This window comes from Pongo pygmaeus, chromosome 2, assembly GCF_028885625.2.
Source record: "Pongo pygmaeus isolate AG05252 chromosome 2, NHGRI_mPonPyg2-v2.0_pri, whole genome shotgun sequence".
Taxonomy (NCBI): domain Eukaryota; kingdom Metazoa; phylum Chordata; class Mammalia; order Primates; family Hominidae; genus Pongo; species Pongo pygmaeus.
Window position 1 is genome coordinate 197,620,413 of NC_085930.1, and position 12,257 is coordinate 197,632,669.

General features: G+C 36.8%; 1 protein-coding gene across 49 annotated transcripts in view; it reads left to right on the top strand.

Moving 5' to 3' along the window:
* The window catches only part of LPP (LIM domain containing preferred translocation partner in lipoma), a 741,980-nt gene that overhangs the window by 255,899 nt on the left and 473,824 nt on the right, over positions 1-12,257 (top strand). The window lies entirely within an intron of this gene.

The window sequence follows — 12,257 nt, forward strand, 5'->3', positions numbered from 1 at the left end:
ATCTAGAGTGTTCTGTGAGATCTGCATTTGTTGAATCTCCCAGACAAATTTGAGTGAAGCCTAGTTTCAGGGGTTTTAATAACAATGCATTCAGTTTACATCAAGTAGAGTTTGAAGGTCTACGTGAGCTCTAGCTCTTATGTGTATGCATACACTCACACACGAAGCCTCAGAGGCAGTATAAATGGTACCACACTCTTTGGTTGAAAAGGTTCCATATTTTTACAATTGAATGTTAGCAGCTTATTCAAACTCAAGGAACAATAACTTAAAAAAAAAAAAACTGAAGAATATTAGACTTCTAGGAGCTGAGAGAGAAGAGGCAGTGAAAGGAGATTTAACTCCCTTTGTTTTCTGTCCCTGTCCCACCATTAAAAAAATTATTAATATCTTACCCCCTCCATGATGTTTCCAGTTGCTTCTTGGATGACATTAATGTTTGTTTTGTCAATATTGCATGCAAGTGTTTCACACTCTGTGATATAGTCCAGTCCTCCTCTTTTCTCTCCTGTCCTCTCCTGCGCCCAGGAAACACTTTACTAGTCTGTTAGTATTTTGGGTCTGATGCCAGAAGCCTAGTTCAGATGTCTAGCTTCTGTAAGGTGAACACCTGGGCTGGGTGGTAGAGAGGATCAGGCTTCAGCATGCATGGCTAAGCTGCAGCTGTGGATCTTTGGGTATCCTTTTCCTCAGAAAGTGCAAGAATGAGCCCCTCAGAAAGCTGCTCTTGAAAAACAATAAATGAAGCCTTTGGTGCTGTACTAATCTCTATAGCACTCCATGATGTTCTATTGCCTTAGAAAGAGACTGCATCTTTGCAGTTAATCAAGCACTTAGTGGAACTGGCTTTCTTTGACTTATCCTTCTTTAGTGATTTCAGGGCTTGGGAATGGGATGAATGGGATCTGGAAGAGAATCTCTCTTCATAGGGATGGGAGGAGCCATATGTTGGCTTCCTCATTTATTTTATTTATTTATTTATTTATTTTTTTGAGACAGAGTTTCACTCTTGTTGCCCAGGCTGGAGTGCAATGGCGTGATCTCGGCTCACTGCAACCTCCGCCTCCAGGGTTCAAGTGATTCTCAGCCTCAGCCTCCCATGTAGCTGGATTACAGGCATGCACTACGATGCTTGGCTAATTTTGTATTTTTGGTAGAGATGGCGTTTCTCCACTTTGGTCAGGCTGGTCTTGAACTCCTGACCTCAGGCGATCTGCCAGCCTCAGCTTCCCGAAGGGCTGGGATTACAGGCGTGAGCCACCGCACCTGGCCCTCATTTATGTTTTCAATGTTTCCCTTTGTCAGCTTACTAGGGGCATTGTTATTTTGTCTCCTAACTTTTGGGTAAAGCTTCAGTGGACCTCCCTCTAATCTGAACAGAATACAGACATGGCCAGTTATAGAGCAGAAGGCAAAGGTGTGAGGAAGTCTTTGTAGGTATGAGAGTTCTTATAGGCCTGAGCATTATGGTGAGGGCAGGTCCTATATTAAGTGGGCTAATAAATGGCATATATGAGATAGGGAGAAGAGAAGCATATAATGGCCTCCCTTTAGACTCCTTTAATGTGAATTTGACATGCCCTTCCTGTACTATGTGTGGTTCACCCACTGTCTTATTCTCTAGGAACACTGAAGTGATTTGTTTGCGTGCTCCGCAGCGCAGTCCTTGGTCCCCTCTCAACATGCCACCCCACACGTTTTTTGTTACCTGAAAATTCTATTTGTGTCACTTTCTCCAAAATGTCTAGGTGCAGCCTGGATCAGAATTAATCGCTCCTTTCCCCGAGTTTCCACGTCTTATTCTTTGACTTATCCAAATTTCTACTACTTTTGTTATTGCTCCTGCTTACATTCTGTCCCATATTGAACATGTAGTATATGCCAGGCTCTATGCTTTCTCATTATTATTTTATTGCCTTCTTATGTAACCCTGCAAAATGTTTTTTTTTTTTTTTCTTATAAAGAAATGGAAGCTTAAAGGAGGTGACATTCTCTATGATTTGCTTGGAGTATGTTTCTGGACTAAGGCTGCTGTCCATATCCAGCATGAGATACTGCCTGTCCTTCTATTCACAGCACATGTGGCAGCAAGCCCTATATTACAGTGATACGTCCCTGCATCCCTTATAAGAATATATATAAGCTTTGCTTCTTCATTGAAGCAACAAGACATGGTTTCTCACTCGTCCTTATGTTCCTCATAGCTCATATTATGCTACTGTGTTTTTAGTAGGAATGATTGCATATGGTCAAATGTATGTCTGTGTGTTCTTATGTATGCATATATATTTGGATGGCTGGCGGATGGCTGGCTGGGTGAGTGCACTGCTCAGTAATGCTTCTCCAAAGCAGTTTGGAATATGGTATAACTCAGTCTTTTGTTTTCTGAAATTTTGGTTCTCTCTTGCATTTCTGCCAATTCTCACTCTTTTTCTCTCTCCCCCTCTCTCTAAATATAATAACCTTTACCTTTTCTGAATATGCAAGAGAAGAAATTTTCCTTTAATATATAAGTTAAAGACAAATCTTGGGAACAGTTTATGGACATTCAGACTTTTTAAAATAGAAGCTACATTTCTGCATCTGCTGTATGAAACAAAGATGTACCCATGTATTTGTTGGAAGTAGATTTGCTTTTCTTTATATTTAATTTAAATGTTATCAGTGCATTCTGTTGCTCTGAACATTTTTGTAACTTACGTCTATTGTGTTTAAGTGTTTACACATTTTAAAAATTTATAACCATTCCGTTTCTTTTTTTCATTTAGAATGTTCTATACTCTCAGTGAAATTCCCAAGATAGTAGGTAGCACAGGTTTTATTTCCGGGATGCATTGGTGATACCAGCTTATGCTCTGTATTGCCTCAGCTCATGCTGTTTTTTGCTTTTAGCATGTACTTGTCCCCCAGTTTCCTGCTTCTACAATCTTTTAATTAATTGCTTAAAAGTTGACCTCCATGAAGCTCAACCACAAATGCAGAAAGTTAGAACTAATAGAAATCACACAATCCATCTTGTTCTGATGTAAATGTGAAAACTGCAGTCTAGAGAGTGTAAGTTATTTGTTCAGAGAAGCACAGCCTGCTCCCAGCCGAGTTGGCACTCAAGTCTTTTCCCTCTAAGTCTCGAGTTACCCAAGCCTTGTACTATATTCTAATGGCAAACTGTTCTTTACTACCCCATACCCTCATGCATTGCATACAATTCTTATGACAATGTGTTTTTTAATAGATTTGCTTGTATGTGCACCTGTCTTCTCTAGCGGAGTCTGAACTTTGAGAGTCAGGGGCTGCCTGACTCATGCCTTTTCCCTCAACAGTACCTAGCAGGATACCTGACACATACTAGGAACTCAATAGTGTTTGCAGAACTGAATTAATTGATAAAGCACAGTAATATAAACCTACTTCTCCAGACACATGTTCTAGGTTCTCAGCTACTTATTAGACACTGTGGTTCTGCAGTTTCAACCCACGTCTTTGCATTACTTTTCCTTCCTATGCCCATTCTTTGAACTTACATTTCTCACCTTGGTGTTACGTCTGTAATCTCTGGAGTTTGCTTTCCCATGTTTTAATTCTGACTGTGAAAGTAGAAAAATACCCACATGTTTTCCACATCAACTTATCTTTCTGGGGTACCCATGTTTATAATTTTCTTTTATAAGATATACTGATAATAACCATTTTCTAAAGGGCTTTGGCACACTGAAAAGTGGGGCATGCTTTTTTTCCCAGTTAGTAGCTCTTTAGATCTCAGGGTCCTTTTATTTTACTTCCATTGTTCTCATTTCTTTTCACTGATTTTGTAACAACTTGTGTTTTCATAGCTAACTTAGAATACCCCTACATTTCCAAATGCTTTCTCTGTGTTCAATGCTTTGTGCTTATGAACTCATACATATTTTTTAATTAAATTTGGTCTTCTAGAGTTTTTTTTTGTTCAGTAGCTTTTGGGGAACAGGTGGTTTTTGCTTACATGGAGAAGTTCTGTAGTGGTGATTTCTGAGATTTCGGTGTGCCCATTGCCCAAGCAGTGTACACTGTAGTCTTTTATCCCTCACATCCTTCCCATCCTTCACCCTGAGTCCCCAAAGTCCATTATATCATTCTTATGCTTTTGCATCCTCGTAGCTTAGCTCCCACTTATAAGTGAGAACATACAATATTTGATTTTCCATTCCTGAGTTATGTTTAGAATAATGGTCTCCAACTCTATCCAAGTTGCTGCAAATGCCATTATTTCATTCCGTTTTATGGCTGAGTAGTATCCCATAGTGTATATATACCACAATTTTTTATCCATTTGTTGGCTGATGGGTATTTAGAAGATATACAGACAATAATCATATGAAAAAATGCTCAACTCACTGTCCGGGAAATGCAAGTTAAAACCACATTGAGATACCACCTTTCTCCTGCAAGAATAGCCATAATTAAAAAAAAATGAATGTTGGCATAGATATGGTGAAAAGGGGACACTTTTACACTGTTGGTGGGAATGTAAACTAGTACAACTGCTATGGAAAACAATACGGAGATTCACTAAAGAACGAAAGTAGACATACCATTTGATACAGCAATCCCACTACTGGGTGTCTACCCAAAGGAAAAGAAATCATTACATGAAAAAGACACCTGTGCACACATGTTTATAGCAGCACAATTCTTAAAGATTTTATAATGTTAACTATTTCATTTTCTGTGAAATTGTTTTGGTGTGTATTTATGATGTTGTTCCATCACTTTCTGTTCTGTGTAACTGGTGACAATAAGATAAGATAATGCAATTTTTCTTCTGGTCTTTAAAATACTAGCCTTTAGTGTTGTTTGTCCTATAATCTGGGTTTTCACTCTGCTCCAGATCAAAAAATAAAAAGATACAACAAACAACAACCACCCCACCCCCAAAAATAAAACAACAACAGCAATTAAACTCAGTCTTAGACTTTGATGGCAGAACAGTATCGTTCTTTTTCTGTTTTTGGTAAATAGCAAAGCAAATGAACTTTCCTACTGTACTAATGTACTTTTTTAAAGATGGTTTTTGAAATTATCTTACTAATACACTCTGGGGATTAGTATTAGGTTGCCTTTAATGGCAAAAACCACGATTACTTTTGCACCAACTTAATAATTCTCTCTCTTTCTCTGTCTCTCTCTCTCTCTCTAATTTGGCTGAATGAAATTTGATAATACTTTTTATCCACCATTAAAATAGATAATCATTTGGAAAGATTTGGAAAGTTCACAAGTTTGTGGAGCTGGAGTTGTCTTGTGGCCTAGAATTCACTTTCTTTAATTTCTGAAATTCTTTTTAAAAAACATTTTTATGTTAGATTTTTGAAAAAACAAATTGGCACGACATGCCAGTTCTCAGTCCTTTTCTTTCTCCCTCTGTCTCTCTAAATGTAATAACCTTTACCTTTTCTGAATATAAAAGAGAAGACATTTTCTTTTAATATATAAATTAAAGACAAATATTGGGAACGGTTTGTGGCCATTCAGACTTTGGGTCTGCATTAGGTACCAATTCAACGTGATCATTTTGGTGGAATCCTTTTATACTGGTATACTCTTTTATAGTTTATTTAGCACTTGCATGTTCATTGTCTTTTCATTTCAGTAGAAAATTCTTACTGTTGCTCTCTGAGGTAGGTAGAACAGATTTTATTGTCATTTTGATGATTTGTAAGTAGTATAAGTGGAAGAGCTTAATAAGGAATCATGTAGCTAGTAAAAAAGCAGAGGGAGACCCTCACACCTAGGGCTCTTACGAATTTTAAATGCTTCCGTTTATTAAAGTGTGGCTAGACAGTCTGATGTCTCCTTTAACTTTATTATTTTATTATTTCATGATTCTTCTTTGAAATTAATTTCAAAATGGTGACCCTTTTTACAAACCAGCTTTGTGTATATTGGCTCACATAGACTTGTCGAGATAGATCAAGATAGGTGAGGTGAATTATATTAAATAGGGATTCTAAGCCTGGATTTTTTTTTTATGACATCTTTCTGTGCTTTCTGCTACCGTGAGGTTATGAATGTATTATTCCATGGAGGGGAAACAGTTATAGATGATTGCTAATCTACCCATGAGTTTGGGGCTGAATTGATCCAGAACCCAGGTTTCCTAAATGCACTCGTTCAGCTGTACCACTGTGGTTTATGGGAACCAGGCAAGTTTGGAGCTTGGTTCCTAGGAACTGATGAGTCCTGGATTACTGATGCTTGGTGGAGAATTAGCCATTAGTGATGTGAAGCCATGTATCCTGGTTAGGCAGGACACATTTGTTTTCTTAGCAGATAACTAACATGTGAGGGAAATGGATGTCCACTTATGGCATTATATTTAAAGGAATAATTTAGACTGGATTTTCCCCATTATTTTTGCTGCGAATGTATGGTCCTCACGGTATGCTTTTCTGTCTCTGGAGTCTTATTGTCCTTTTCCCCATGCAAAGAGAATCTTGCTCTAGCTTTGGAGATACAAATGGGAAACATCTTTTTTGGAGGTTTCAAATGGGAAACATCTTTTTGTAATCCTGACAGTCCTGTTAATTGCAATTAGAGACTGCAGTTGTAACATCTTGGACGTTTGTTATAAGTATGGCAATCCATGAGGATTGCCACAAATTCACGGAAACATCAGGAACTGTAATGAAGCTCGGGTTTGCCTGTCATGCCCCTTTTCTGGATGAGCGTAAGCATCTTGAGCCTCATCCATCACTGCATAGTGCAGTGCATGAGTTTTAATTTTCAGGTCCTCAGGGGCACAAAAGAACAAGCTGTGTATTCATTAAAGGATCGAATATTAATTGTATTAATTTGATCTTTACACTGCATCTTTCAGCAGAGAAATTAACTTGTAATTCTTGGAGTGACATCAGATCTTACCAAATATTCTTAGGCCTTATTGATGCTCAAAAGTGCCAAGATGCAGCCCTGGCTTGATGGTCAGTGCAGTTACCTTCAAGCTTCAGTTTCACCACTTGGCCTTGGGCATGATGCTTTTCTAATCCATATCCTCTTTAATTCATCAAATATTAGCTGGTACTAACCGCCTCACAAGATTGTTTTGAAAGCCAAATATGGTGATAAATGTGAAAATGTTTTTAAACCATAAAATACCTTATAACCCTAAGGAGTTACTATTATATGCTTATTCAGCAGTCATTTACTTAAAACAGATTTTGTGCCAGATACTCTTCTAGGGGCTGAAGTAATGGCAGTGAGTGAAACAGAGACTAGTTCCTGCCCTCTTGGGATGTATTTTCTTGCCATAATAAAAATAACATTATTAATAATAATTAATAGTGGTACATTTGTGAAATAAAATTTATTTAATAAATGCATTTTATAACCTTGTATATAATTACCAATAATTATTCAAAATTATAGAAAATACTTTAATATAGGTTAAGTAACTCTAATCCAAAAAATCTGAAATCTTAAATGTGAAAAAATCTGAAACTTTCTGAGTGCTAACACAATGCTCAAAGGAAATGCTCTCGGGAACATTTTGGATTTCAGAATTGTGGATTAGGATTGCTCAGCTGGTATGCGTAAATATTCCAAAAATCCAAAAAATCTGAAATTTGAAACACTTCGTGTCCCAGATGTTTTGTATATGGGATACTCCGTCTGTACTAATGAATATGTGATAATATAAATATAATAATAATTTAGCATGTTATCTGTAAGTACTGATGTCATTAGTTTCTAATAACAGTGATAGAGATCACAGTGCCTCAACACTATATAAACTGCAAAATTCTAGAACCAGGGTGAATCTTAAAAGTTATCTAATACAACCCCTTTCTTTCCTAGATGAGAATAGTTGAGAATGTATTCACTAATACATTTCAGGGAAGTACAGGTTCTTTGCCCAGGAGTGCTGTAAATAACCAGTGAAAATTCTTGAGTGCAGGCAACAATTTAATCTTCATTTCAGAGACTCAGAGAGGCAGGTGGCTTGTTCAGTATTGCAGATTAGTAAGTGGCGAAGCCAAGCCATGATCCTGGGGATTCCTTCTCTGGTTGCCATAGACACGTTCTGGGGGACTTGTCTAGAAGTTACAGTGATTGAACTAATATACCCTAACAAAGTGGATTAGATGTTTTAGAACAAGGAGAAGTCCGTGTATTGTTGACAGAAATCTCTTTTATTTTGTAACTTGTCAGCTTAATTAACTACTGAAATGAGTTCCTTAATAAGGTGATGGGTGTCTCCTAATTCTCGTATGGTTCAAAAACAATAATTAATGCTGATTTGTGTGGTGAGATACATATTAATCATCTTTATTTTTGAATTATACAAATATACAATACTATTGTCACTCCGTATTTTACATCTGAAGAGAATTTAATTGCTTTTTTGATAATAAAAATATACAGAGAGCCACAAAGAGATATCACCACACATGTATTAGAAAAGCTAAAATAAAAATTTGTACCATATGCTGCTGAGGATGTGGAGAAATTATCTCTCACAATGCTGGTAGGAATATGCAAAATTTTGTAGCCACTATGGAAAACTCTTTGGCGGTATTTTACAAAAGTAAACATGTACTAACCATATGACTCAGCAAATATACCCTTTGGCATTTAATCCAGAGAATCAAAATGTTATGTTCACAAAAAAACCTGTACATGGATGTTCATAGCAACTTTTTTTTTTTATCATAATGACAAAACAGTGGAAACAACCCAAATATCCTTTGATGGGCAAATGTTTCAGTGAAGTCTGGTACAGCCATACAATGGAATAATACCATTCAGCAGTAAAGAAGAATGAAGTATTGTTGGTATATGCAATAACCTGGACATGCTTAATGAAAAAACTGTCTTGAAAGGTTACATGTATTATATGATTTCATTTTAAGACAAAGCTCTAGAGATAAAGGACATATTCATGATTGCTAGGGGACAGAGACGGGTGGGTCGCGGGGGAGGGCAAGTACTGGTCATTCCTTCGAAGAGGATGTAGCAAGAGTCTTTGTGTGGGTGGAACAGTTCTGTACCTCAATTGGAGTGATGGTTACATGAATCTATACATGGGATAAAATTACATAGAACTGTATGCACACACAAATCAATGCAGGCTATAAAATGGTAAAAACTGAGTAAGGCCTAGTTAACAATAAGGTAACAATGTCAGTTTGCTGGATTTTGTGATGTATTACAGCTTTATGAGAGTTACCATTTGGGGAACCTGGGTAAAGTGTACATGGAAACTCTGTACTATTTTTGCAACTTTCTGTGAGTCTATATTTCAAAAAAGTTTAATAATAGTAAAATAAAGGAATGCATGTAGATATCTTAATGTATTCTTCTCTTACTCAAAGTGCTATCTTACATGCCATCTGAATTGCTTGCATGATACTTTGAAAGATCACTGCTATATGTATCCCTGCCAAAATGTATGGCTTAAACCAGTGGTTTTCAAAACTGGCCAGTCATCAGAAAGACTTGGAGAACATTTTTCAAAAGAAAAAAATTAAAGCAAGTCCTAGATCCCATCACAATTTTACACAATCAAAATATCTGGCCGTGGGGCCCAGGAATCTGCATTAAAACAAAGCAAAATAAAAAAGAAAACACAACTCCCCGGGAATTGTGATTGATGCTCAACCAAAGTTTGGGAACCACTCACTTATTTCATTAATTTCAGGGACCAGTGCCTTAATCTCCTTTGAACCTTCTCCAGGTCCTTAGAGTGTACTCTTCCTCCCGTAGTTAATGATGGTAGCTTTTGAAGTCTTAAGCATCTTTATCATGTGAACATTGTACAGATTCAGAGACCTAGAGCATCCTTCATGTTGCTGTTCTTTTCCCTCAGTGCTTTCATCATAGACACCAATCATTTGCATATGTTGTCCCAGGTCATTTTATTTGGGATCCAAAACCAGAAGATTTCAAACAACAAAAAAAATGGATTCTTCGAGAATGCCCAAGCCAAGCTTCTGCATTACAGAGCTCTTGCTATTGTGTTGCTTTGGGTAACAGTGCCTGAAATCTCAGCCAATTTTGGGTCACAGTAGGCCTATGTAAATTATCTAAAAATGGATTCATTATGGACATTATAAAAATAAATCTGACACCTGAGCCTTTGGGCAAATATACCATATAAAGAAATCATACCCTAGAAAAACAGTTGACCTAAAGAACTTAAAAAAAAATCAGTATGGTATTTTTATCATCCTTTCTTAAAATTACTGCATTCAGAGAGACCTCATGGCTGAGGACAGCACCTGGGGCAAGGAGTATAGGTCACAGGGGTGTAGCATCCTGAGCTTTCTAGCAGTTTGCTCTTCCAGCACTCTCCCTTATTATATGTTCTTTACATTGTTCTGTATGTTGCTGTCTTCAAACAGAATAGATGAGTCTACTAGTCAAGATAGACATATAACAGGCACCACATGCGCATAAAAATTGCATTGTGTAAATTTAGTGCCATAATATAATATGAAGGATGTCTTCTACGAGGAACTGGGGAAAGCATCACAGACGAGGACACATCTGATCTGAGTGTTGGAGAATGAGTTAGTTGTTTACCAAGCAGAAAAGGGTGGTGGACAGCATGGCATGCCAAGTAAAGGGAACAGCATGTGCAAAAGCAGAGAATGGCCCCCATCCTGACCCTTGTAATTTTGGCAGCTCTTTGCTGATGTCCTCAGGCAATGCATCTGGGCTCCTGGGAATAGCTTTGCAATGTGAGCAGAGTGACTTCACTATGGGTAGACCTAAATGTTCTAGCATGCTCTGAAACTTATCTCCAGAAATAGCTCCAGGAAGTTAGGTAGCTACAGAGAGGAAGGACCAAGAAATATGATCTTATACCACGGGCAAGAAGTACTTTCCTGGAGGTACTGGCCAGAAGTACTATTGCTATCTCTCTGCACTTGTCTGTTATATTTTAGAATGAAATGTGCCTGTGCATACAGATGCTAAGGCAAGAAAGAAAAAGCAAAAGGCAATTCTCTTTAAATCTCCTGAAATAATTTCAGGCAGCTTTTTTTACCTAGTCAAACACACACGCTTAAGAATGGAGTTGTAAGCTAACTTAATCATTTTTTGTTTTGTTTTGCTCTCTTACTTGTTCACACGTTGGGGTAATCCTGAGAAAACAGGAAGCAATGAAAGAAGGATTTTATTGTGAAATGTTCATTACAACTTGCAATTTTAAAATGTGTTTGTATGAGTGTGCATAAATGTGAATAAATTTTAGAGCACTTTCTCACATAATACCTAGTTTAATCACCAGAATATCCTGCAACGTTGATATAGTTCCTACATTATTATGGTTCCTAAAGACAAATGAAAAATCTGTGATTCAGAGACCATGGTTAGGCTAATAAATGTAGAAGTCACATTTGACCAAATTTTAGTATCTTCCCTTAAGTATTGGTAATGTACAATAAACACTATTTGGTAATAATGAATAATTACAATTACTAAAACAACTTATCTGGCAGAACAGTATCTTAACTATTTGAAAAATATTGTAGTAGATTTATTAGCCTCCATTGCATCTGAAGTCCACTTTGCTTTACTGGTTACCTTACCTTTCTAGCTACTCTGTAAAAAAGTTGTTATCACCCTCAATCTGCCGAGTACAATGTATGTAAAGTGAAATAACTAGCATATTGCAAAGCTGGGAATTGAACCCTTGTCTCCTAAATCCAAGTCTGTAACTGTTCCTCAGCAGTACACTGTATCTCATGTTAATGCCATTATTACTTTTATTAAATGATATAATTTTCCATCATTATTTTCCCAAATTATTACTATTCAGAGTGATTTGAAGGTTGAGATCATCCAAATAATGTGTGAAAATTGCTTAAAAATCAGTCACCTGTGCATGGATATCTATGATGTATACAAATATAAAACAGCCAAAGTAGTCTCAAGAAGTTATTACCAAGTTTCTCAAATAGTGTCTCAAGGAGACATTATTTGACAAGATCTTTGGAATAACCATTTGGAATTTTCCTTAGTTCAGTTGAATTATGTCATCTTGCTTAAACTTTTCAGATATCAGTGGTAGTTTTATTGACATTACAATGGAATTAAAATGACATTTTATTTTATTTTCTACCATTCTATAAAAATGGCATTTTAATTTGTCATTATTTTTATTATTGATCTGTTTATGTTGTAATGACTTGGGTTTTATTAAGTGCATCCTCTGTAAAAATTACCTCCTGGGAAAGAAATCCCCAAGTTCTGTGAGGTGTACCAGAAATACCACTTGA